Source organism: Carlito syrichta, unplaced genomic scaffold (genome assembly GCF_000164805.1).
Source record: "Carlito syrichta isolate Samal-C Ts95f unplaced genomic scaffold, Tarsius_syrichta-2.0.1 Scaffold312060, whole genome shotgun sequence".
In the NCBI taxonomy this organism is placed as follows: Eukaryota; Metazoa; Chordata; class Mammalia; order Primates; family Tarsiidae; genus Carlito; species Carlito syrichta.
The window spans coordinates 502,732-529,812 of NW_007256156.1; the positions used below are offsets into that span (position 1 = coordinate 502,732).

At 42.9% G+C, this 27,081-nt stretch overlaps 1 protein-coding gene across 2 annotated transcripts in view; it reads right to left on the reverse strand.

The window, feature by feature from the left end:
- PAK3 (p21 (RAC1) activated kinase 3) overlaps positions 1-27,081 on the reverse strand; it is a 293,428-nt gene that overhangs the window by 90,700 nt on the left and 175,647 nt on the right. Inside the window, exons 1-2 of one of the 2 annotated variants that reach the window (XM_021718265.1) lie at positions 26,446-26,513; positions 26,218-26,327 (exon numbers count right to left, since the gene is read on the reverse strand). The exons of the other annotated variant lie outside the window; for it this stretch is intronic. The gene's annotated coding sequence lies outside the window, so the exon portion shown is untranslated. Of the gene's footprint in view, positions 1-26,217; positions 26,328-26,445; positions 26,514-27,081 lie in introns of those variants that run through there. 2 annotated transcript variants of the gene reach the window in all.

Sequence of the window (27,081 nt, forward strand, 5' to 3'; positions counted from 1 at the left end):
ACCTCAGCCTCCCAAGGGCACGGGATTACAGGCTGAGCCACTGAGCCCGGCTCCCCACTTCTTTAAAATAAAAATATAATTAAATTTTAAAAAAGAAGTCTTCCCCAACATAAATAAATAGGTAAAAACACATGTTTTATCACTAACGCCAGCAATTTGATAAGCCTCGCGTTTTCCTGTACAGGTCAAACTACAGCACCAGATGCAATGAAAAAGTAACTTGATGTCAAGGATAAAGTATATTCATAGATACCACTGGTACTAGTAAATATTTTAACTAGAATATGAAACAAATGCCAATGTGTCCACATTCTCTTTTGCATTTTGACTTTTGGTCCTTCTAAGTTTACTGTTTCTCTAGAATTAAAGTGAGTTTAAGACTAACTTCACTAGTGGTATTATTCCATACTGGATAGATTCATGGTTTTAATTTAGTCACTGAGAAGAAGTTGCCACCAGAAGCACTAGATTTTTCTTGATCTGTTTGTTTAACTTTTCTGGGTTCAAAAATAATGCCCAAATATGAAGTGATCATTACATAAAACTCAGATAAACAAAATCTAACTTGGTTAAAAAAATAATAACATTTGAAAGTTATTGCAAAGAAACTGGGCATTTTAAAATAGAAATACCTAGAAGACAGAGTTCTGAATAATATGTCTCAGAGAGAGAGCGAGCCACCGTTTTCTGGATGATATATATTTTCTGATGACACATTACTTAACTTGAGATGACAGAAGTCAGAGAAACACACTGCATGACCTCTTTTAAATGATATGCAAAGCTGATCTTGCATAAGGTAAATAAGAGTTTGTGCCAGTCAGGGTGCTAGCTCAACTACAGAATTTAAAATACTATGCGCCTTTGTTCTTGATAAATAGATGTGACTAACAACAGAGTGTTTTTTTCTGTTCCTAATTACTCCCTCTGACAGAGAAGCAGGTAGATGCCCTGCTTCTTTTCAGGCTGCTTGATTACCCTGACCTTGTTTGACCAGGTATAGTTTATGCTGGGAAGAAAGGGATACTTGGGATATAAAACTCAAGCTAAACTCTTCTATATTGCACTAAAAGTCCCTAACAAAATTTTAACAGCACACACTTACCGTGGTCAGTATCACAGAAATTCTGCAAAGGACCCAGCTTATATGGCATATATTTCTACTGCCTACCAAACTGAAAGTGTTTCAATTCCATTCAACTCATCAGGGCATCACAAGAAGAGTTGGAATAAATCTTTTACAGAGGTAGAAATAAAATGGAAGAACCTGTGTCCAGTTCCACAACAGGAACTTTAGTAAAGCATAAACCAAATGATCTTTTCATTTCCCTACACATTTCAGTTATGGTTTTGCTTGGGTTAGCCTGATACTACTTCAGTTCTTTACTACTCTTTACAAGGTACAACCAGTCATCGTCTGCTAATGAATGCAGATGATTCTGATTTGATGATGAAAGAATAGTAGGGAGGGTTTTTACTACCCTTAACTCACCTTCAAAGCAAGTGTTTCAAAGCCCACTTTTAGAAGACCAGTGAAGAAAGGGCAGGAACCTGCAAGGAAGTCTTGCTCTTAATGTATTTTTTTCCCAAGTGAGAGGTATCTCCTACTAGTCCATAAATGTAGAAAAAGGGGGATTCCATTATGTTATGTTTATAAACAATACCAATCTACTAATCCAGGTCCTTACCCAAGACAGCTTTTCACAAGGGATACTATTAATGGATTGCTTGTTCAATCTGCCTATGATGTCATTATTTCCAAGATCTTGAAAGAGACTATTTTGTTTAGGGCGGCTATAGGCTCTATTTAAAGAAGTGTACAAACGCACAATTATTCTCTAGGAACCTAATAAAACAACTGTTTCTCTTCAAAGTTTAACTGTTGTCATTCACTTCTACAATAGGATGGAAACTTGCAAGTCAGTGGCACATTGGATCTAGGCACAGGCCATTCATTTTACTTTTAGAGTTGTTCACCTTTAACACTGTGGAGAAACAGCTAACTTGAATAAACCCAGGAACAGTTTACATCTGTTCACAAATTGATTTCATACTTGACTACTAGGCTTTTCAGACACAATTCAAACCGTGTTTGTGGATGGTATATTTTTTTATGCAGCCCCTGGGACTTAATGTGGTTTACCAGTGCTTTGTAATTACAATTGAAATTCATCAACAGTAAGAAATGAGCCTCTGCCAGGCTTGGTGGCTCAGCCTGTAATCCCAACACTTTGGGAGGCGAGGTGAGTATATTGCCTGAGCCTGCCGGTTCGAGAACAGCCTGGGAAACTTGGTGAGACCTTGTCTCTACAATAAAATTAAAAATAGCTGGCCGTGGTAGCATGCATCTGTAGTTCTGGGTTACTTGAAAGGCTGAGGTGGAAGGATCACTGGAGCCCAGAAGGTCGACGCTGGGGTGGCTGTGAGCCTGCAGGCCACTGCACTCCAGCCTGTGTGAAGGAGTGAGACTCCAACTCAAAAAAAAAAAAAAATAAGAAAGAAAAGGAAAGAAATGAGCCTCAAGGCCAGGCATGGAAGGAAGCTCAAGCCTGTAACCCGAGCACTTTTGGAGGCTAAGGCCAGAAGATTGCCTGACCCCGCAGGTTTGAGACCAGCCTGTGCAACACGGTAAGACCTTGCCTCTACAATAAATCAAAAAATAAGCCGGGCATGGTAGCGTGCACCTGTAGTTCTGGCTACTTGGCAAGCTGAGGCAGAAGGATCACTGGAGCCCAGCAGGTGCCAGGTTGGGGCCACAGAGTGAGACTCCAACTCAAAAAAAAAAAAAGATGGGTTCGTGACCCGCCTGGCAACTTGGCAAGACCTCATCTCTACAATAAATCAAAACATCAGCCAGACATGGTAGCACACGCCTGTAGTTCCAGCTACTGGGAAGGCTGAGGCGGAAGGATCACCGGAACCCAGCAGGTCGAGGCTGCAGTGGCCGGGAGCGGCCACTGCACTCCAGTCTGGGTGACAGAGTGAGACTCCAACTCAAAAAAAAAGAAAGAAAGAAAAGAAATGAGCCTCTTGTTTCATGATGATCAAGGAGCCTGTGAACACCCCTTTTTTCAGAACACTAGTACTGACTACCTTTCTGTTTCTTCTTCTGTCTCACTTTCTCTTCCTCCCTTCCTCACCATATGTGTGAGGGCACATGCAGGCAAATATATGAACAAGAACACACACACACAGCCCTTCACTGGCTTGCCTTGACACAGAACTTTACTGCAAAGCATTTTGGAGAAAAACTATGGTCAAGATACATGATTATAAATTACAAACAATTGTCATTATTCTCTCATTCCTCCAAAATGAATTCTATTAATCAGCGCAGTGCTAAACTGAGCACTCACAGAAAGCTGGGTATGACAAAAAAGAAAGCCGCCGCCAGGCTCGGTGGCTCAGCCTGTAATCCTGCACTTTGAGAGGCGGACATGAGTGGATTGCCTGAGCTCGCAAGTTCAAGACCCGCCTGGGCAACTTGGTGAGCCCTCATCCTGTAGTTCCAGCTACTTGGAAGGCTAAGGCGGAAGGATTGCCAGAGCCTAGCAGGTCGAGGCTGCGGTGGCCAGGAGCGGCCACTGCACTCCAGTCTGGGTGACAAGAGTGAGACTCCAACTCAAAAGAAAGAAAGAAAGAAAGAAAGCTGCCAACTTACATGGATCCAGAAGTCAAGGAGGTAGCTGAGTAAACAACTATACTCTAGCTAATGTGACCAAAGTTCATATTACAGCATGTGTTGGACTAGATACAACAAAAAATACCTATTGTGCTCATTAGGTATGTGAAGGATGAGAATCCAGAAATACTAGTCCTACAGTTTGCAAGGCCATCTATTAAGCCATAAGCAACTGAAATAAATATTTTTATCAGATCTGATAATATGAGAGATACATATAGAAACTACCATATGTCTGTATTATCCTGTCTGCTTTTGAAATCTAAATAATTATTTTCATATTTTCCTCATGAAAACTAAATTAGTACTTCGCTCTTTTCAAAAATAAAAGCCCAGGTTAGTATATGCACAGTCATGATCTAATGAACCCACAGGCAAATCTCCAAAGCCACCAGCCACACAAGGTTATTATCACAAATTGGTGAGTATGCCATTGTTGTTTAATGTCCTTTACATCTTAAATGAGAAGACTTAACATAGCACTGAGATGTAGGCCAGGAGAAATTTCCAAGGTGAACTTCCTAACGTTTCAATTATACATACATGAAGAATATGATTAAAAGAAACCTTATACTGATGAAATAACAGCCCTACAATAACAAACTGACACAAGCACATATAAAAGAAGATGGATTTTGGGATTTCAAAGGTAAATTGATCAAAGACCTCTCACTACAATAAAACATGGGAGTATTTGGGAATTCTTTATAACAATAAATAGCTGTATAGATCAAGAAGAACTGAACTTTAAATGACAGCCCTCAGACTTCAAAGCATTAAGCAAATCTAGACTTAAAGTCAACTAATGCCTCCTTAAACAATGATATCAACCCTGGGCTGCTCTTTGCTCTGAGGATGAGGTTACTGTTCTTACTATCAGAATGATGTGTACACTGAATTATACTTTGGTGGTGGGCAAAAGGATCCAAAAGTTGCACTTGCTGGCTCTTTCCTGGGCTCTCTTGTAACTAAAAGCATACGTTTTCAAAATGGCTTTGAGGTATAGACTTGACTGAGAAACAAACCATGCTTTGCTAACTAGCCTATGTGGATGCTAAATCCATGTTATTTTGGATGCATTATTGGCAAATAAAGCAACTAGCTCACTTATGACTGATAATGCAAGAAGATGTAGTAGACGTTTTTTAATTGCCAATAAAAAGAAAAAATTCATCTAGCCTTCTACAGGGAGACAATGCCTTAGGATTTGAAAGAAATATTAGACATTGCTTTAGATTTCTACAACAACTTGTCCCCATAATATGCTAAGATGTCAAAGAGGACATTTTAAGGGGTAATAATGAGCCAGGTCTGGATCTCCGAGCCACTCTGAACCCACACTGTAATTCCAGACCAGGTAGGAAAGGGACAGCCCACTCACTAACTATAGCCAGTTAGATAGGCACAACTAAGCATTTCCATCATCTTTTCTAAAATTGCACTTAGTTGTTATATCACTTTCCTCATTAGAGCATAAGTTCCTTGAGGGTAAGAGCCCCTCAGTCATAAGTGTATGCCTTCATACTATAGAGTAGTCTCTTGTTTCCAATAGGCATTACATACATGTGTGAGGTAACAAAATGGAACTCTATACACTATATGTATTTGTTGCAGTTATAAGTTGTTTTTTTTTTTTTGAGTTGGAGTCTCACTCTGTTGCCCAGACTGGAGTGCAGTGGCCGCTGCTGGCCACCGCAGCCTCGACCTACTGGGCTCCGGCGATCCTTTCAACTCAGCCTTCCAAGTAGCCGGAATTACAGGCAAGCGCTACCACGCCCGGCTGATTTTTTGATTTATTGTAGAGATGAGGTCTCGCTGCCCAGGCAGGTCTCGAACCCGCGGGCTCAGGCAATCCACTCACCTCAGCCTCCCAAAGGTGCAGGATTATAGGTTGAGCCACCGAGCTCGGCTTATGAGTAAGTTTTTAATAATGTTGCATAAGTCTATATGCTGGCTTGTAGCAGGTCAGAGATGAGACGATATATTTAGAAATATCAGCACTAGTCTAACTGCCAAGCTATTGGGCATCATTTAGCAGTCAGCTACCATCTGACTATCAGCATCTCATTTTTAAATATATAACTTTGTAGTGTTCAAAGAGTTTCTTCGTCTTGCCTTGCTCTTACTTAAGCCTGACATAATATTGTAAAGAAGGGAGAGTCATCCCCATTTGCCACATGAGGAATTTACAAAGCATAGAGGTTAAGTAACTTGCCCAGGGTCACAAAATAAGAGAAAGAACTGAGACTAGAAACCCCGCCACTCCTAAACGCTTGTCAATTCCCTTACCAGCACACCAATACAATGTGTATTCAGGTAAACCCACAAATGCACATACTCTTCATATATACATATTTATCCTACCCAAATATCCATATGACAGGTCTAGCTTCTTCATTTCAACCCACCTCAGGCTGGTACTTACTGATTTCAATTGCTTTTCCCATCCAAAGACCCAAGGCTAGGTGATTTACTGACAAAACTCCAACAGGTTTGGTTGGCTGGTTGTACCAATTCTTAGATGGCCTTGTTTTGGAGCTTGCCTCTTCTGGGGCACTCACCAAGGGAACTCTGCTATCAGAGACAGGGGTGTGCTGTTTCAGAGAGCCTTGCCAGGGAGATACCATTACAGTGTGTAATGGAGGGAAGCCAATTCTAAGATCATTTGATCAGGAGGAGCTGAGCTACTTGTTAGGCAGGAGATTTGCAAAAGCAGCCAGACAAGCAAGGGAGGCACTAGTTCTTTCTACAGTCACCTAGTTTCAATCTTAGATCATGCAAGAGATAGCTCACTGCTGACATACATCCAAGCACACTCACACAGAATACATTCATGTTCCCTCTCATACACACAAGCAAGTGAGGTTGGTTCTGCTGTAGTCCTGTTCTCTGCTAACATTTTTACGAGTGACTGTCATTATTTTCAGGTGGAACTTGTCATTAATTAAGTCCAATAAGCCAGCATATTATAGTTGCAAATCTCAATGTCACGTTGCAAATAAGGATATCAATAGGCATAATGCAGCATCCAGATCTCATATACTGCATATATTATAAGAGACAAATAGCTCTCTATTTAAAAATAATTCTTTCTCAAATGGCTTCTTAAGCTTCTCAATGTATGCAGCACCATACTTTATTATGCACTGTGTATGCTACATGAGTTAATGCCCAGAAAATGTTAATGATTATCTAATATGTATTTATATTTGCAAACTGACGCATTATTATAGTTTTCAGCTTTCCATTTCTATTATTGATGCTTCTAAGAAGAGAAAATAAAATGCATAAAGAACAGAGGTAGGGATATTTTTTAAGCATAAAAATCAGAAGTAATTACCCTAAAAGATGCCTCAAAGAAATGGGTGGGGGTAAAAAACGGAAGCAAAATCTAGTAATAAAACATTTCTGGCCAGGCTCGGTGGTTCAGCCTGTAATCCCAGCGCTTTGGGAGGCCGAGGTGAGTGGATTGCCTGAGCCCACGGTTTCGAGACCCGCCTGGGCAACTTGGCAAGACCTCATCTCTACAATAAATCAAAAAATCAGCCGGGCATGGTAGCATGTGCCTGTAGTTCCAGCTACTTGGAAGGCTGAGGCGGAAGGATCGCCGGAGCCCAGTGCATCGAGGCTGCGGTGGCTGGAAGCGGCCACTGCACTCCAGTCTGCAGTCTGGGTGAGAGAGTGAGACTCCAACTCAAAAAAAAAAAAAAAAAAATTTCTAGTTGTCAAAAGGAGAACATAATATCCTTGGAAGCATTCAGATGGAACAAGTAAGATGCAGATTAAAATCCGAAGTGAGTAAGATATAGTAAACCAATGTCTTGAGTTTCTGGAGTTCTAGCTGCTCTCTGTTACCATGCATGAGTGATAATTATATCCTTCCCTGATCCACCCCAGTGAAATATCCACCCCAGTGAAATATCCACAATTTTCCTCACATTTAAGCTCAGAAATTCAATTCCTGAATTTACTAGGACTTTTTGCATACTATAAAGGTGCCTGGAGACTGCTTTTCAATCTGTGCATCATGGTTCTTATCTAGGTCCTTGCTCTATTCTCAAAAATTTCCCTGTACCCAAATCAGCTTTCTCCAGAGAAGGTACCCAGAACATGTTTGAAGAGGACAGCTACAATGAGGGAAACTGAGACCTAGTATTATTTCTAAACCAGAAACTTACATCAATTTAGCAAAGGTCACAATTTACTAAAACGTAACTTTTTGCCAGAAGTGGAGGTTAAAGAATTTGAACTGATGTAAAATGCAATTCTTCTCAAGATTTTGCCCCTTGAACTAGGCTAACATGCCCATGTTTTAAAAGAGCTGAGTGTGCATTTCAGAGACTTATTCGAGAGCTATGGTTAAGGAAGGGGGAATACAATCTACAAAAAGGCTTTTCTGAAACACTGAAGAAAGACAGGACACAAGACCTACTTTCCATCTGCCTCACTTCACGGTGGTAGGAGATAAAACATTCAGCTAACCTTGGCCTTACTTTTAGGAATTTCCCATTTTTGACTCCACCAAATACAAATGTTTTGCCTTAGAGAAAACTGACCATGTATATTTTAAAAAATCACAATATACCCAAAGTAATCCATCTAGAAATCAAAAGCCTGATTTGAAGGATAATTTCACAACTGAGTATGTTGGCTTTCCCATGGCCTTCCTATGCCCAGCTTATACGAGTTCCTTATTTTTATGTTACTGGAATCCCCCTTGCTGTTCATTACTTTACTAGCTGATTGCAGCTGCTGCTGTCTACTTATTGAAGAAATGGCTCATCACTGGTTTGTGCTAGAGCAGATGCCTACCCCAGGACAAGACAAGTTTTGCTTCCCCAGTCCTCTCACACATACAAGGTGAAGACCTCCATGTGCGTAAGTCTTTCTGTGGCCCTGGGAAGCCCTCAAGCTGAGATCACAGGGTCCAGCCCTCATCTCAAAGGAGAGATGATATGGTGTTCTGGGAGGAAAGTTACAGATAAAGCAGAAGTGGGGACTGGTGCAAAGAGCTGGAATCCACAGACTGATGGGGAAATCAGACAGTAGTTCCCAAATTATTCCTGTGGAGCCTGGACAGTGGCCTAGAACACATCCTGACAAAAATATTGGGGAGAGAAAGGAGAGAAAGCCTGGGTGTTCATAATAAATGTATATAACTCTGTTTCAAATGATGCTCATCTCAGACTGTTCTTTCTCCTTTAAGATTGGGCCGGATACGGCTCAAGACTATAATCCCAGCACTTTGGGAGGCTGAAATGAGAGGATTGCCTGAACCCGCAGGGTCGAGACCAGTCTGGGCAACGTGGTGAGTCCTCGTCTCTACAATAAATCAAAAAATTAGCTGGGCATGGTAGTGGGCACCTGTAGCTCTGGCTATTTGGAAGGCTGGAGTAGAAGGATCACCTGAGTCCAGCAGGTCATGGCTGCAGTGGCCGGGAGTGTGCTACTGTACCTCAGCCTGGGTGACAGAGTAAGACTCCAACTCAAAAAAAAAAAAAGATTGGGCCTGATAAATTATCTGTGTCATTACACTCCCTGATCATGTCAGCCAACCACCAGCTGGTCTTGTGACTCCAGCAGATCACGTACGCATGCCCTATACTATTCTGCCCACCTTAATAATGAGGGTTTATAGGCTATATAGCTGCATAAAAGAGAGGAAAAGATCTTATTTCAGCCCAACATTTCTTTTTACTGGAAAATAAATCAATTAATGCTTTATCTTTGTTGACTTCACTTCAAGAACTCCTGAGATCAAAACAGAGGTGCACCATACTTTGAGGAGCCAGATAGCAACTCCAAGAGTATGATCTAATATTAAGGCCACTTAAACAGCCAATCTGTGCATGCATTCATTTACTCAAACCACAGATATTTACTGGTGCCCATGTGCCAGGCATCAAACTAAGTGATAAGTGAAAACATATAAGTGTCCAGCCCAGAGTGAGGTTATAGGTGCCAGTAGCATGTTTCATCCCTGGCTGTACATTATATGTAAAAATGTATATTATATACAGACAAAAATAGAACTACAAAACAAGCAAGGTATGTGCATTGAAAAATGAGAACTTAATAAAAAAAAGAGAGGCTATAGCACTTCAGAAGAGGACAAGACTATCTTCAACTGACTGTTATATGAGAAATCATACTTCCACACATAAGGAATGTGTTTGATATTGCTCCAGTGAATATCACTGCTTGATTTCACATCCCTCTGTCACCAACATTCATATGTACCTGGTACTATGTCTGGTATAGGGGATACAAAGATAAATGAGTAATGACCAGTCCTTATCTTTAATGAGCTCCCTGCCAGACATGCATGCAATATGCATACAATAGGAATACAGAGTGATGCAATCCAGGTAGACACAGATACTTCGGAGGGACAGAGTAGGACCAGTAACTAATAATCCGAGAATGGTCAGAGAATGTAGCATTTGAGCAGGGGATGACGGATGAGTAGGAGTATACCAGGATTTGAAAAGTAGAAAACACTGTTGGTGTAAGCTATTATTATTCAGCAGTGTATTTCAACCAATGAATACTCCAAGCATGATAGATTAGCTTCCTTAGATTTGGGCCATTGCTTATGCTGAATTAGATGATGTTGGTGTTGTTTAAGTAAGAGAAACAATCTCAAACCTCTGGAAGAAAGTAACATGTACAAGACTTGAAAGAGCCAGAACCCTGGCCCCTGTTGAACTACAGAAGGAATCAGTATGGTCTGACACAAAACATTTGCTAGAACTGTAGATATATGAGCAAAACAGATCTCTCTTGGGAAAATGCATTAGGAACATAACATTTAGAAAAAGACACTCTTTGTCAGTATGTTTAAGAACTAAGCTGTATCTTGTTATGCAGCCTTAATTTGAGGGGTTAATTTTTAGTTAGATCTTTTATAACCCCCTAAAAATAGTCTCTAACAAAGGAAGAGTGACTAGCTCCAGCCCTACTTCTGGATTACTCTCTACTCCTGAGAAACTCATTAAACATCAGTGTATTCATTTATTCGACATTACACAGTGTCAAATTATGTGCCAAGGTAGGCTGAGGATGCTTTGAAAGGATGGCGGAGGAAAGACAGCCAATGCTGCCCAGATGGGTTAGAGGATAAAGCACTTGAGCAGGGTATTGAAGGATAAGTAAGAGTTCACCAGGTTCTAGGGTAAGAAATGAACAAGGTTTTTCCTGCCCTTGAAGAGACTTAAAAAGTAATGGTGTCAGTTATGACATCTCAGTGCAAAGGTGAGAATAGGTTGCTATGGAAGGATAGAGAGATAAACTCCCAACAGCCTGAAGGAGGTTTCACAGGGAAGCACACTTAAGTTGAACTAGGAAGAACAAGTAACCAAACCATGTCACAGGCACAAGGAAAAATAGATTAGACACAAAATAAGTAGAAGAATGAAAATACAAAAGATCAGTAGAGGCAAATTACAAGAGATCTAATATGCCTTTCCACAGGGTTTAGACATTTCCTATGTATATGAAGAGATTTCGAGCAGTGGGATAGCATGGTTAGCTTTGAATTTCAGAACTACTACTCAGGTGACAACGCAGCATATGTCTAAGATTGAAGAGTTGGGGAATTTTTCTTTTTCCCATGAAGTAGGATGTTCCAAGTAGCAACACTGACATAATTTTGAAAAGTGACAACACTAAGAAACTCAGTCAGGTAAGAGGAGCCACAAGTGGTATAGGAATTGGAAGACACAAGAAGAGAGCTTTCAAGTGGGGCCTCTATTTTGGACATTGGCCAAAGATGGCAGGAATGCTAGGCCTGCTGGGATTAACTGGTCTCAAGACCCCAAATGGAAATCTGTGTAGACATATATTTCTTTCCAAAGAGGCCCAGAGGAGTGTGGGAGACTTAATGTTTTTGGAGCTTTTAGTTTATGTTTGGGATTCCAAACAGAAATGTGCCTCAGTTTCTATATTTGTGAAAGGAGAATAATAAAATACCCTAGAATGGTGATCAAAAACAACTAATGAAGTTGGTGTGATCATAACAAAACGAATATGTTGAAAGTCCCTTGTATCAGCAGCCATGAAATACCAGCAATAATTGTGTTCTCAAGAAAATAACAACAAATTATTCTAATGTTTTTGGTCAATAGGACAGCACATAAGTTTTACACAAAATTCATCCAAATTTTTATATAGACTTTACCAATAAACATAATAATTCTACAAAGACTAAATACCTGCAAATGAACCTCAAATACATAACTTTTGCATAAGTCAATATGCAAAGATGAGAGAATAAAAACAGTGATACTGGAACTCTCAGTAAAAATTAAGCCAGAAATATCTAGTGGGAAGACAAATATCTAAGAATCTGTTTTTGAGAGGTATAAACCACATAGCAAGTAATAAAAAGTGGAAGGAAATTTCAAATCATATGTGGTGGAAAAATATCTCTTTCGCTATATCTATTCCTCTCAATAGAGACAGCAATATTAAGGCAATAAATACAATTGCGGTAGTGATTCTAACACATTCATTTGACATTATGAAACTGTTCAGTGGAGAACTGGACATGTGGGCTGAACATACTAATTTGGAGGCCATCAGCACAGGAATATGTACAATTGTCCAGAAAGAATATAGAGTAAGAGAGAGAATAGAAGATCTCTGGGGTACAGCAACATCTAGGGGTTGAAAGAGGAGGGGCCGGTGATCCCTGAGAAAGATGGTCAAAGAGGTGGAGGAACTGACAATATGATGTCATGAAAACCAAGAAAAGAGTGCTTTAAGATGAATGTATGGCTATGATGCAAATGTTACAGAGAGGGCAAAAGCACTCCTATCTTTTTGTCTTCTATCATCTCGCTGAAGTTTACCAAGCTTGATGTCTTGTAACTTTCATGTTAGAAGGTAAATGGCCAAATAACACCAGAGGTGTGTTGAAGTCCTTAAAGATGATTTAAGCATTTCCAGATTCTGAACATTTGGTGTTATTGGAGTAGCATGAACAGAACCACGTGGTTTGGTTCAAGAATGATATTCCTCTTGGTGGTGAAGATATCATTGTGGGCAAAAATCACTCAGCCTCGTTCGGAAGAGTACTGCTATAATGCCACATTTGTTGCATTCTTGCAATATCCTGGGCATTGCATAAGACAGAAAGAGAAATACAGTATGGTTCAACTAGTAGATAAACTGTAGCTAGGATTTAATTCTTTTTCACAAAAAGAATTATTCTTGGTTCAAATAGTTATTATTTGCAAACTATAGCCCCAAAGGCTTTGTGAAGTGAAGATGCAAATACTCAAACTGCACTGGTGCCTTTACTAATGAGCTGCATGACTTTGGATACATTGCTTGGCTCAACTGAATTTATGTCTTCATCTAGAAAAGGCTGTGAGACTCAAATGTTCCACATACGGGAACTGTCTTGAAGTAATTTTAAGACATTCTATCAATAGAAGATGTTTGCAATTACTGCCACAGATTTTATAAGCCATAAACAAAATCACTATCATTCACTGAGATATTATCATGTCTCAGGCACTCTGCTAAAAGGTACTGATGTACAAGTTCACATAACTGGCATAATCACACAAGATATTATTAGCACAGTATTCCCATTTTACAGATGAAGAAATGGATGTTCAGAGACATTAAGTCACTTGCCCAAAGTCATAGAGCTAGTAACTGGAAAAGTAAGAAGATACAATCCCGTGTCTGTGTGACTCTGATGCCCATGCTCTTATTTCTGCTTCCTCAGTCACACGATATGATACATTCTCAGTTATCCACATCTTTGCACATAAATGTCCTTAGGTCTTTGGAGTTAGTGAATTATGCCTGCATTACGGTGTCTGGGACAAAAGACTAAAAATGGGCAGACCCTTTACCCAAAGGAGACATTTCAACATTAGAATGAAGGGCAGATGAGTGCCTATTGTTAAGAGAGCGGACCACTGGCTCCACCTACATCAGGAGTGTCACCCACTACCCATCCCTGCAAGTTTCTGTACTAGCAGATAAAGGTGGTTTCATTGAGGGTTTCACTGATTTTAAGGGAGGAAGTTGTAGGACTAGAAGGGATGTCTAAATTAACAAGAAACTGCTTCAGTGGCAAAGTCCTAAATGACACAGGAATTGAGGAAGCTCTCCATGGACTAATTCTATTTTTCACTCATCTTCTTGAGTGGGAATGGGCACTGATAACTAACAAAACTAAGACCTAAAGGAAACATGCAATAAATTCTGTAAGCCAGGCTCAGTGGCTCAGCCTGTAATCCCACGCTTTGGGAGGCTGAGGTGAGTGGATTTCCTGAGCCCGCGGGTTCGAGACCCGCCTGGGCAACTTAGCGAGACCTCATCTCTACGATAAATCAAAAAAGTAGCTGGGCGTGGTAGCGCGCGCCTGTAGTTCCAGCTACTTGGAAGGTTGAGGTGGAAGGATCACTGGAGCCCAGCAGGTCGAGGCTGCGGTGGCTGGGAACGGTCACTGCACTCTAGTCTGGGCGACAGAGTGAGAATCCAACTCAAAAAATAAATAAATAAATAAATAATAAATTCTGTAAAAATCAGCCCTTTGGCTGCAAAGAACTATACCATTTATTCATATTTCAGGGACCTGTCCCTTTGAAGGCACCTACCTCAAAGGGCTGTGGTAAAGAGAGTAAGATCTATCATTCGTTGAATACTTATTATAATAAGTCACATTGTGCTAATCCTTGCATGTTATCTCATGTCATCTTTTTAACAACTCCATGAGGCAGATGATATTAGTGTCACTCTCATCTTATAGATGAGGACACTGCGGCTTAAGGGGGATATGTAATTATTCAAACAACGTTCCACAGCTAGTAAGTGTCCAAACTGGGATTCAAATGCTGGTCTGGCTGATGCCATGGTTGGTGTTCCTAACAGCTATATCATAATGAAAGAATGAGTTATTAAATATGTCGAATAGTATAAAATATACAAATACAAAAGTGTGGCTCCTCTCACTTAGTGCTTTTCACTGAATTCAAGTAAATTCAGGCAGGTGCATTTTTCCCTTCCTAATATTCAGCCAGTCCTACAAATTGTATCAATTGCTTTTGGTGAGTTTTAAGGCATTGGCAAGAACCTATCAAATATAAAATTGCCAGACAGTTTTTCTTAAGTCATCTCCTAGAGGAGATGGTGGTAGATCTGAATTAAGAACAATATTCCCATTAAGGTCCATAGCTCACTTTTCTTCCTTTACGTTAGGCCCAAAGTGCTTTGTTACACAATCTGCTGGGAAGATGGCAGAATCCTGTGCTGAGCAAGACATCTATGAGGTATACTTTGGAAAGTGGCTTCCTTAAATTCTGACTGTTGCCCTCAACCACTTGTGGAGGCTTCTGGAGCTTGAAGACCCCCAGATTTCATGATAAAGATCCCTCCAAACCCAAGCTTCAAGACTGTTGCCATGTACTACTGTTTCATTGTGACTTTATTTTTCCCACACAAATGAAAGTACCTCAAGGGCAGAGTATGTTTTTCACCCATTTGAATCTCCCTTTCGGCCTAGCCCTATGTGTGGTCCATAGAAGATTCTCAGTCTGATGTGGTAATGCCACTGCAATTCTGGGATTGAGAAAGAGAAGAATAGAGACACTGGATCTGTACTGATAACATGTTGCTACCCATCTACCCCTTTTACTTTCTTAACTGAGTCTCACAAGTAGCTTCTCTAGACCTAGCACCGTGCTAGGCATCAGGAATCCAAAATGAGTAAGATTATATAGTTGCTTCTACCAAAGAAGTTCTCAATCTAACGAAGGGGTGGCAAAAGACAACTTGGTTGATGTTTCAGAGTATAGGTTCTTTCCCATGGCATGCTAGAACTCATACCAAATGGTAATTTGGGCAGCTTTTGCACTCTTTTTGCTTCAGGGAGATGCCAACAGGAGAGGCAACATAATAGGGAGAGTCCTACAAGGCACTCTCATGCTTCTAAATCTCTGGTGGCATACAGCTCTAGCATCAGGCTCCTGATCCATGGGTTCACTCTTGAGTTTGTGCTTCTTTTTACCCCTTGCGAGGAAATCTACAGTCTGTCTAGAGTGTAAGAAACTTCCTTCAGCTTGTCTTTACCCACGCCTACTGAGAAATCTCCTCTGGTAACTTGTTAGTAACAGCTGTTGAAAATTCAGTGAGGTCTACATATGCGCATGCACACTCTCATGGTAGAAATTTTCTTTTTCATCCAGCTAGTTCATTAACCTTCTCTTTTCTTTTCTTGAATGCCATGTTCCAGGGTTAATGAGGTATTAAGTAGACTTGGCCAGATTAGAAGTGCCTGGTAGAAACAGGCCTACTCTTTCCTTGTGTGTAATCAGCAGGCAATTCTATATCATAAATATAAAACCAGAAACACATACCTTTGCATAGGAAATCATTAAGAGTATATTTAAAAACACATTTTCACTTTCCCCCCACTCACTAGGAGATAAATGAGATGGGAAGTTAAGCCACAAACTTCCAGAAAATGAACATACCAGAAAATAAGCTCCAACCTCTGTTAGATAGGATTGTCAAAGGCTCTATTAGAGATGATCTCTGTAAAAGGAAACTATGTGGAAAGAATTTGAACTTTTTCTATGTATCCCTAGACATAAACTCTCCTGCTTTGTTCTTAAAGAATCTACTTCCCATTGGCACTCTGGATAAGACCAACACTTTCTTTGGCCACTGCTTGCCAGAAAACCTTCCAGTAGGGATTAGGAGAGCACTAGTGGCAAATTGAAAGAAAAAGGAGTGACAACTGTGAATATGACTATTGCCTGCCATGGGGCATATCACTGTGTGTGTGTGCAAGAAAGTATGTAGGCTGGGCTCAGTGGCTCAGCCTGTAATCCCGCACCTTGGGAGGCCAAGGTGAGAAGATTGCCTGAGCCCGTGGGTTCGAGACCCGCCTGGGCAACTTGACGAGACCTCATCTCTACAATAAATAAAAAAAAAATTAGCCGGGCGTGGTAGCACGCACCTGTAGTTCCAGTTACTTGGAAGGCTGAGGTGGAAGAATCGCTGAAGCCCAGCAGGTCGAGGCTGCGGTGGCCGGGAGCGGCCACTGCACTCCAGTCTGGGTGACAGAGTGAGACTCCAACTCAAAAAAAAAAAAAAAAAAAAAAGAAAGAAAGAAAGTATATAAATGTAACAACATCAGTGTGTGGAGCATGTGTAGGAAGGAGTTTGGGAAAATATGTATGAGTGACAGTGTGGGTCACTACCAGCATGTATGAATCAATGTGAGTAGATGTGAGTCAATGTAATGATTTCAGTGAGAGAGTATGTGTCAGTGTCGATGTGTCTACATGAGAGTCTGAGTAAGAGTACGTGATGGTTTACAGGAGAGTGAGTGACTGCCTCAGCATGTGGGTCAGTGTAGGTATATCAATGTAAGGGAGGATGTGACAGGGTGAGTGTGAGTGTGAGTCTATGTGGCCATATGTTGTATCAGTAATTGCCTGTGCATGAGTACATATGTGTGTCTACGTGAACTGACTGTTGCGATGTGAACTGTGTGTGTCAGTGTGGCGTGTGCCAGTGTAAATACAGGACAGAGACCATGCATGTCATTACATGTGCAGTAGTGTGAATATATGGAGCGATGTGCGTGAAGGTGTGTCAGTATGAGAAGAGGAGAGTGGGAATGTGTGTAAATGTGTGTGGTAAGTGTATTGTGCCAGTGTGAAAATATGTAACATATGAGTGGCAGGTAGTGTATGAGAGGGTGTATATGGAATGTGTATGAATGTGAGGTGGATGAGGGAGTGTTACTGTGTCTGTAAAAATGACTAGGAGTGTATAACTTTGAGTGTATGGTTGTGAATGTGAGAATGGGTGAATGTGAGAGTGTAAGTGTGTGTGCAATAAGTGTGATTGTACATTAATGTAAACTTGTATGAGTACTGAATGTGAATGAGTATATATGTGTCAATGTGGATGTGTAAGTGATTGTGTATGAGTGTGAGAGGGTAGAGTGATAGCTGTCAGTCAAAATGGCTGAGTTTATGAAAATGTGTGTGTATGGCTGTATTTCAGATGTGTGCCTCTGAGTTTGGTATAGAATGTGATATCTCAGTGTGAAGAAGGTGAGTGCATGACTGTTACTATGTGTCAAAATGTGTGTTTCTACATGTAAGTGTGATTATGTATAAACGTGTCAGAGGTAGGAGATGGTTTCAGTGCTATGTTTATGAGTGTAAGAATGTGTACTTCTGAGTATAAGTGGGTGAGATAGTGCATATGGTGTGAGCACATATAAACATGAATATATGAGAATGAATTTGAACCTGATTACATCCCTGTGTAACTTTGAGAAGAAAACAGTGATGACATCAGGGCAAGCACACTGGAGTATATGAAACAGAGGGCATGTACGGCTGTGAGTAGGAGAAACAGTTGGAATGTGTGCAGGGGGAAAGTTGATATGTATTTGTGTGTAGAGTGTGTGTAACTTAAAGGAATTTGAGCAGGCAAGGGTGACTGTGTCATCTGTGTGAATATGAGTGTGAAAGTGTGTGACTATAAGTATGTAATAAAAAGTAGAAAGGTGTGAGTATGAATGTGAGAGTGTATGGTGTGTCAATATGAAAATGTGAATATGCAGACGTGTATGGCAGTGTGAATGTGCTTGAATGCAGTGTGTCTATAAGTATGATTATATGTGAGGGTAAGGGGCTAAGAGTGATCATCACTACAAATGAGGCCAGTATAAAAAATGAGTGTGAGACTGGGAGATAATGTGATTGTATGAATATACAAAAGTACATGAGTGTGCTTGTGACAGTGTGTGTATATGTGTTTATGAGCACTAAAGGGTTCCAAAATAACTTGGCATCCTGAAAACTCTCCAGCAAGCATGTTTCCTCCCAAAGCCACAGTATGTCTCCAGTTATAGACAAGTTACTTAGCCCCTCTCAACCTCTATCTCCTCACTGGTAAAACAATGATTATAAGAGTACTTAACTTGAGCTAGTATCACTTGCATAATCAGAAACAACAACATCTATTAGAAAAAAGACCTACTGCCCGGCTCGGTGGCTCAGCCTGTAATCCCGCACCTTGGGGAGGCTGAGATGAGTGGACTGTCTGAGCCCGCGGGTTCGAGACCCGCCTGGGCAGCGAGAACTCATCTCTACAATAAATCAAAAAATCAGCCGGGCGTGGTAGCAACGCCTGTAATTCTGGCTACTTAGAAGGCTGAGGCGGAAGGATCGCCGGCGCCCAGCAGGTCGAGGCTGCGGTGGCTGGGAGCGGCCACTGCACTCCAGTCTGGGCGACAGAGTGAGACTCCAACTCAAAAAAGAAAAAAGAAAAAAGACCTACCTTGCAGCGTTACCATAGGAGCAAATAGTATCAAGTAAGTAAAGTGCCCAGCACAGAGCTGGCAACACGAGACACTCAATACATAAAAGTTATTATTGTAGCTGTTACAGAACACCCAAGAGAGATCCAGGGGGCTTGTTTCATATTTTAGTCAGTTCTAGTTACCTTCTGTCCGTCAAGGTCTATAGACAATCCCCTACCAGAATATCGCTAGAAAGTTGAATGCATCAGTATCGACAAGGCTGTAATTTCATACCTTCAACTCCACAGCTGAAACTCTGGAGCTTCCCTTTCATGAGAAGGCATCACAGAAACACCTGCTGCTGAGCTGCCATTTTTACCTTACCCTGTAGGGCCAACTTATGCTTAGTGTGAAAGAAAATTGCATTGCTTGTTTCTCCTTTGTTTTTTGTTTGGGTTGTTTGTTTTTCTTACTGGGTGTTTCCTCCCCTCCATTTTTTATTTTAGATTCAGGAAGTACACGTATATGTTTGTTACATGGACATATGCAATGGTGGGGATTGGGTTTCAGGTGTCCCATTCCCCATATAGTGAACATTGTTGTTTTTTTAATTGGTTGGTTGCTTTTTTGACTTGGGCAATGGAAGAGACACCTAAGTAGCTGACAAAGAGACAGACAGAGGACCAGACAGAGGAATGGCAAGCTACAAACAGGTGGCTGGACTGCAGGTTATAGCAACAGAAGGCCAGATGGAGAAGCCAACAGAGGAAACTATAATGATTGCTGAGAGGCAGACAAAGAAATGGGTAGATGATCAGAGAAGCAGGCCAAGAAACCTGAAAGAAGCACAGAGGAAGAAAGAGAGGCCCAACTTGTAAAGCTGCCAGGGTACTGTCAGGCACTTTTAAGGGACATTAGAAACCTGTAAGATCTAATCCCTACCCTTGAAAAGCTTACAGTCTAGTCTACCTGCTAAGATGAATACCTCAGAAACCATGTGAGAATTATTTAAGGCAGCAGAAAGCAAGTGCTACTGCAAGCTACAGACTCAAGTGTGGTTGGAGAGCCAGAGGAGGAAGTATGCCCTGGTTACATGGGAAGGCAGAGGGAAGGTTCAGGAAGGTTTAAGCTAATGTTGCCAGGCCCAGAAGCTGGGATAGATTAGGTGAGAGTACACTTTGAATAGGAATGGAAAATTAAGGTTATGGGGCAACAGAAATCACAGGAACTGATTGGCAAATGTGCAGCATGTGGTTGAAATGCCACTTAGACATCAGGAAAGAAGGAGAAAAGAAATGACAGCTTGATGGGAAGCATGTCTATGTTACACTGAAGCTCTTAGATGGCACTTGACATTTGTAAAAAACTTGGCAATGATTGTTATGTTGTTTCTCTTCCTCATCCCAAAATGTAGGTCAAGGCTGTCATTCCCATGATAGAGATGGGGGAATCAAAAGACCAAGGGCAGCTGTACTGGCAAAATCCCCCAGAATGTAGGGGCCATGTCCTGCAGCCTAGCTGGTAATGCCCAGACAAGGTCTTTGATATTGAGAGGTCTGGTAGAAAGGCAGCATTTACCTAGGCAGCATTTACCTGGATTTGGAAATCTCTAACTTCCTGTCCTGGAATCCATTACTCACCTCACACTGCCACCGCTGCAGGACCTCAGCACAGGTGGGCGCTGCTGCCCATGAGAAGGGGCCGGGCTAGCTTCAGCTCTGACGGACTCAGTGCTGGACACACCAGCTGCCACAAGACGCAAGGATTCAGCAGCTCTTTCTTGGGGGAAACCTGCTGAGAGAAGCATTGTGGGGGAGAGGGAACCTCTTTCCCCACCTGCTACTCCTCCCTTGTCCACCCCCCTAAAGTCTCTCTCTCTCTCTCTCACACACACACACATACAAAACAGTGAATTTCAGAAAAATTCCTTAAGAAGGCTAGAGAGTCAGAGAGGCAGGAAGTGTAAAAAAGCATTGTTACATAGGATTCCAGAAAGGGCATGGAAGTAGGAGTTAGGAGATGGGTGTTACAAATTGAGAATTGCCGATAGTCACTTCACCACTCTGGGCCTGCTTGCTATAAGGTAGAAAAGACCTGCCCTAGTTGCCTTGGACAAATGTTAGGAGAACTGAATCAAGTAAGACGCATGTGAACTGTTTGCATAATTATGGAGAAATTTGAAATAACTACTAGAGGTGGTAGAGTCCAGCATACAAAAGGAAGCAAAGATGATGGCTAATGCAGGTTGGCTCTGAGAATACCTGAGCTTCTTGATGACCTGGCATTGCTCTTCAGTGCCTTTCCTCTCTCAACTCTGGGTCTCCATCTCCATCCCCTTACCACTAACTTCTTTCACCAAAGAAGTGGGAGAGGAAAGTCTGTCTCCTAGGCAATAGCACTCTAAAGTCTCCTAATCTGCTATCATCTCACTGCTGCTGACGACCTCAACCTCTGACCTTAATTGAAACTTCCTTCTACCATCATCCTATCTCCACTACAGGCACACGTTTTCTGTGGATTTCTTAGGGTGAGTATATACTATTTGCATTTGCTGTGGTTATTTTGGTGATAATGTATGCTATCTTCTTCACAGAGAATTCCATGCCTGACTATGAAGGAGACAGGTTCTCCTTAGCCCCTCTTTTTTCTATCTTTTCTCACAATCACTTGATCCTTCCAGGGGAGAGGCTGATCTTCCCTCTGTTGGACCCCAAGCTCTGCAATTCTTCCTATTCTGCTTTTCCCTCACCTCCCCCAATGTTTGACCTCAAAGAAAAGCAGCAACTATGTTAATTCCCAACAGAGCATGATCCAGGCTAGCACCCATTTTATTAGAGACCAGAACGAACAGGTTCCTAATTCAAAGACATGGTGGTATGGATATCAAAACGTGAAGATGGCAAAATTGAAGTCTTAGGAAGTCAAGAAAAGCCCATGACCTACAATTTCCCCTTCTTGAATAAAAAGGCCAAGTCATACTCTGGGTCTGCCTCTTGCTCTTGGGCAAGACTCCAAAGCACGTCTGTCCCCCAGCATCCCTGGCATTCCCTGTGTGCTTCCCACAAGCACACTGAAAGCAACCTTTCCAAATCCCACCCACTGAGCCACTGAGTGGTGTACCCGCCCCCTCTCTGTCCCATCCCTGCATGATCTCACCCTGCAAAAGGGTTAGGTGGGGGGAGGAGTGAGGGCTGCCAAAGCTCCAGAGAGGAGTGGGACTTGAGAAGGGCATGGGAAGAGTGACATCAAGAAATCCCCAGCCCACTCCTGGGGTTGAGGACTGGCAGCAGAGACAGCAGCCACACACTGAGGTGGGAAACAGTGCTAGAGGAGGTGGGAAGGGGGGCGGAGGGGAAGGATGGGGAGGAGATGCACCAGCTTGTACTAACCAAGAACCTCCATGTTTTTAAGCAAGATCAAGAGTATTTCTTAAACCTCCCTCCAGCCACCCTAATTGTAGCACCACTTATTAACTCCATGGCAGCCTGCCTTGAACCCACCACTTGCCTAGCTTGAACCAGTACAGAAGCAACTGGTAGGACATAGTGTTCCACCTGCTAGCCACACTCCTCACCTGCCTGGGAGTCTGTTGTGTTGAGTAGGTGTAGGTGTGTGTGTGTGTGTGTGTGTGTGTGTGTGTGTGTGTGTGTGTGTGTGTGTGGTGGGTTCTGTGTATGTTGGATCTTGTATATCCGATCATGTTACCTTGCTGCTCCCTACACTGTGTTGTATGTGCGAGCTGTGTCGTATCGATACCATGTTGTGTGTATATTCTGTATCATGTTGGGTATGTATGTAATATCTTGTTAATACCTTGCATATGTGATCATGTCAATATGCTACTGTGTTTTCTCTGCACCTATACATTTTTGCACGTGTATTGCATCTGTACTATGCTGTGTGTATGCACCATGTGTCTCATTTGTATTGTGTCATATGTCTATGCCATGTTGTATGTCTATACTGTGTTGTGGGTACTGTGTGCCTATATCATGTTATATGCCAGTACATCTTGCAAATAGTCAATGCCCATCTTGCTGCATTCCAGCATCCTGCCAGAATCTTTGGGGACTAGGGCTGCTGACTTGGAGGTGGGGGGAAGCTGTGGATAACTACTCTCTCTACTACAGAGCTCTCCCATAGCAAATGCCTTGCTCAACACTGAAGATGTCTGGAAAAGGAATTTTGGAACCTTTCTCAGGTCCAAAGAAGGAAATAACACTGGGGCAGGGAGGGGGCTGACTTCCTCTATAAACCCCCAGCCCCATCCATATGCAAGAAGGAGAAGGACTTACAGAAAGTGGCAGCTGGTGGAGTGTCTCCATCAGGCTGGCTGGAAGGACAGGAACCCTTATCCATAGGGAGTATTAGCTGTACAATGGCATTAACACCCAGACTGGGCCACTGATGTATGGGAGCTCCGTCAAAGGTGTCCTCATTGAGGTCACTAGAGGGCACTATTGTACTGATTATTAGGGATAGTGTCTCTAGGGTGTAGAATTCCACAAGGTCCCCAGGGCTCAGAGGGAGATGGGGTAGTAGAACACGCAGGAAAAGGATATACACCCGAAATCAGGCCCTTCCACCATCACTCCAAGTTTCCCTTCCGTTTTGAGGTTGAGTTAGGAAGTAAAGGCCACCAGTGAATATCTGCCACCCACCAATCTCCCTGGAGTCTATAAGACCCCCATTTAGAGCCTTCTGGGGCTTGGCTATGGGGTCCCTAGCGGATTATCAACTTCAATTTCAGTTTTCCTTCCTGGTCCTCATTCACATAAAATAAAAGTAAAGCCACACAGCTGGAAGAGATGAAATCTATGTGGTTGTGGAATTTTGCATTTTTCCCCCCAAAACTGGAGGGCATTAAAAAAAAGAAGGGGTAATTTGGGGGGGGGGGAAGAGCTGTACTTTAGTGGACCTGTTTTTTACTAAGAATAAATGGACCAACTTCCTAAAATGTCACTACCACCTTAGAGAGCACCTAGTCCAGCGCCATCATTTGAAAGACAAGGAAACAGGCCCAGACAGGGACAGACACACTCAGACCAGAATGCCTGACTGCTGACTCCCAGGGTTGGTTCCACCCTAGTTTTTAATCCTCCAACCCCTAAAAAACTTCATTCTTCAAATCTAGCCCCCTTCCACCTCATGGGAAACCTCTGGTCTCCTCCTCCACTGTGTGGGTTCCAAGGCCATCCTATTCCAGCTCAGCAATCAGGCCTCTGTTGACCACACCTTTGGAATTATTTCCCCTCCCCACTAGGAAATTGCTAATCTCTTTTCAGTTTTCAAGGTCTACTTCCCAATTATGTCCCCTCACCCCCGTATGCTTTCGCTCCTCATTGCATCCCCTGGGTGCAGTGAAGATTGCCCCAACTTGCAGATAATTGACCAAATGTGCAAATCAGACACAGATCTATTGCATTGATTAACATTTCCAATTAAACTCCCAGTTAGGCTGTATTAGTGACTCAAATAATCACCGAGTATGTAAATGCAAATGCCTTCCAAAGCCAGGGAGCACGGTAGGAAGCGACGCGTTACCGGGAGGAAATGAAAACAGAATGCCAGACCCGAAGATACATCTGGTTCTCCGGTACCCTTAAATTCGATTTTAAATGTATAATGTCAGTGGATCCGAGGCTCCGGGCTTCACACCTGAAATGGAGGACTCGGGTCCGGCGCGTCGCTGCAGGCCCTTTTCCGCCCCCTGCTGGAGAAGCTGTGTAGTGCCGAGTTTGCAGGCGAGTCCACCCCAGGCCCTGCAGAGGGAACCGCCTAGACCCTGACAGGTGGGGAGTAGAGAGGGAGCAGCTGAGGCTTAAGCTACGACCCAGAGGCCTAGACAGTTGTACTTACCCTTCCAGCCTAGAGGTTTTCTACTGCCCCCTGTGCACACAAGACCCTAAGAATCCCTGGGAAGCCTGGCTGGGTGACTCAGCCTATAGTCCCGCGCCTTTGGGAGGCTGAGGTGAGTGGATTGCCTGAGCCCGCGGGTTCGAGACCCGCCTGGGCAGGCGAGACCTCATCTCTACAATAAATCAAAAAATTAGCCGGGCATGGTAGTGCGTGCCTGCAATTCCGGCTACTTGGAAGGCTGAGGCGGAAGGATCGCCGGAGCCCAGGAGGTCGAGGCTGCGGTGGCCGGGAGTGGCCACTGCACTCCAGTCTGGGCGACACGGTGAGACTCCAACTCAAAAAAAAAAAAAAATTCCCTGGGAAATATGGCTTTTTTGATGGGTGAAGGAGTCCTAGATCTGACCCTAGCCCACCTATATAAAAGCAGTCAACCCACCTGTCTAGGCTAGGTTCATAGCTCCCCCCACTCCCCTCTTCTTACCCAGCAAGAAAGTTAGTTGTTGAGGTTGCTACTCATTGAGTTTCTTCTTGTTTCCTTGACCAAAGCTACTGTACTCAAGGTGGGCTACATGGATGGGAATGCTATCGATTCCCTAAATATCTAGAAATCAGCCCCCTGATTCTCAGCTGAGCCACAGCTGCCTCAACCACCAAAACTTTCTCATCTCACCAGGGAAATCAGAGCCCTTGCATTCCTGGTAAGACATGGCTTTTCTTCTGTTTCTCTATAGCTTTACTCCTACCAACATACTCCATCAGATTTATAGATCTGATTTTTTTTTTTTTTTTTTTTTTTGCCTTGGCTGCCCTCTTTGACTTCACAGTAACTTAGTCTCTGGCCTCATAACAGCAAAGTCTCGGATGGCAGCAACTCCCTATCCCTGCAGTTATTCCTAATTTCTCTTGCCTGGCACATTCACTACTCGCCCTCCCCCAAGACCTCAGCAAATTTGTTTGCTCTATATATCATTTCCACCTCCAACCAGAAAAAAATCTGCAACCTGTGGAAATGGTTAACTAGTCAGAATGTTCCTACGGTGTTGTGGTCCCTTGCCTAAATCCCTATTGCACGTGAACCTTTTTTCCATCAGGTCTCCCCTGCAAGGCCCGGTTGCCTGTCTGGAGGCTTGCAAGAGCCTGCTCTTGGACATCACAAGGTCTCTCTGGGCTTGGATTCTCAGCTGTCAACTCTTACCCAGCCTACCTTCCAGTCTCTTCCCATTTTGCTTCTTCCATGGGGATGGGGATACGACATTTGTAGGTTTACAAAGGCCCTCTTTCCAAGTCCCAGCCTATTAATCATCCATGACCATATTAAGTCCCTTTCCCCAAAGGTGCCCCTGATTGGGAACCTCAAGTTCCAAATTACAGATTTTGCCGCACTCACCTTTACACCTCGCTCATCCGAGAACAGGACCACAGTGTTGTCACCAACAGGAATGGACCTCCTTCTGTTCCAACACCTCAGACAGCCATACAGTAGGCCTGGATTTGAGTCTGCAAAACCATGGGGGGAGCAAGACTAACATGGCTAAAGGTTTCCCTGCTGAAAGTCATTAAAAAAAAATAGCACTGCAACTGCCCCCAGCATGTTTCCCAAAACCAAGCCACTCACTCTTCTCTCCTTCGCTTCTATAGACACAGCCCAGAACCCTCAAGTCCAGAATCTGGAACTGGATTCTGGAAGGTGGGACCAAAAAAAACAAGTGGGGTCTCTGGCTCCCTCCTTGCAGGAACCACCCTCCCCACCACTCCCCACCCTACCCTCAACTGCCACCTAGGAAAGGAAAATCTGCTAGAGCAAGAATTTAAAATGTTCGGTTCACCCAAAAGTGTGGCAGTAACCCTACCAGGGCCAGTTCACTAACTAAGGGCAATGCCTCCTTCGAGTTGAGGGGAGACAGAAAAGGGGAGGCCGTGGACCCAATGACCCCTCTCCCCAGACAAAGGCAAAGCCAATCGAAGGACCCCGGGCTTTTTAGGGATGTTATTGCATCATTCCAGTCCCCACTGGAGAAGAAAAGAGTCCCTCCTGTCATTACCATCCCCCATCAAAAAAGGGGAAGGGGATAAAAGAAAAATAAAATAAAGGAAGGGAGGCGTCCGTTTAAGAAAATCGTCACTTTTCTGTTTGCTCGGTTGGGGGCTTCTGCCACGGACTTGGTCAGACGGTGGCCACACCCCCTCCCATTCTCTGGGGGACTGCTATCACAGCGACTGTGGCTTGGGGGGGGGGGGGGGGGGGGGGGGG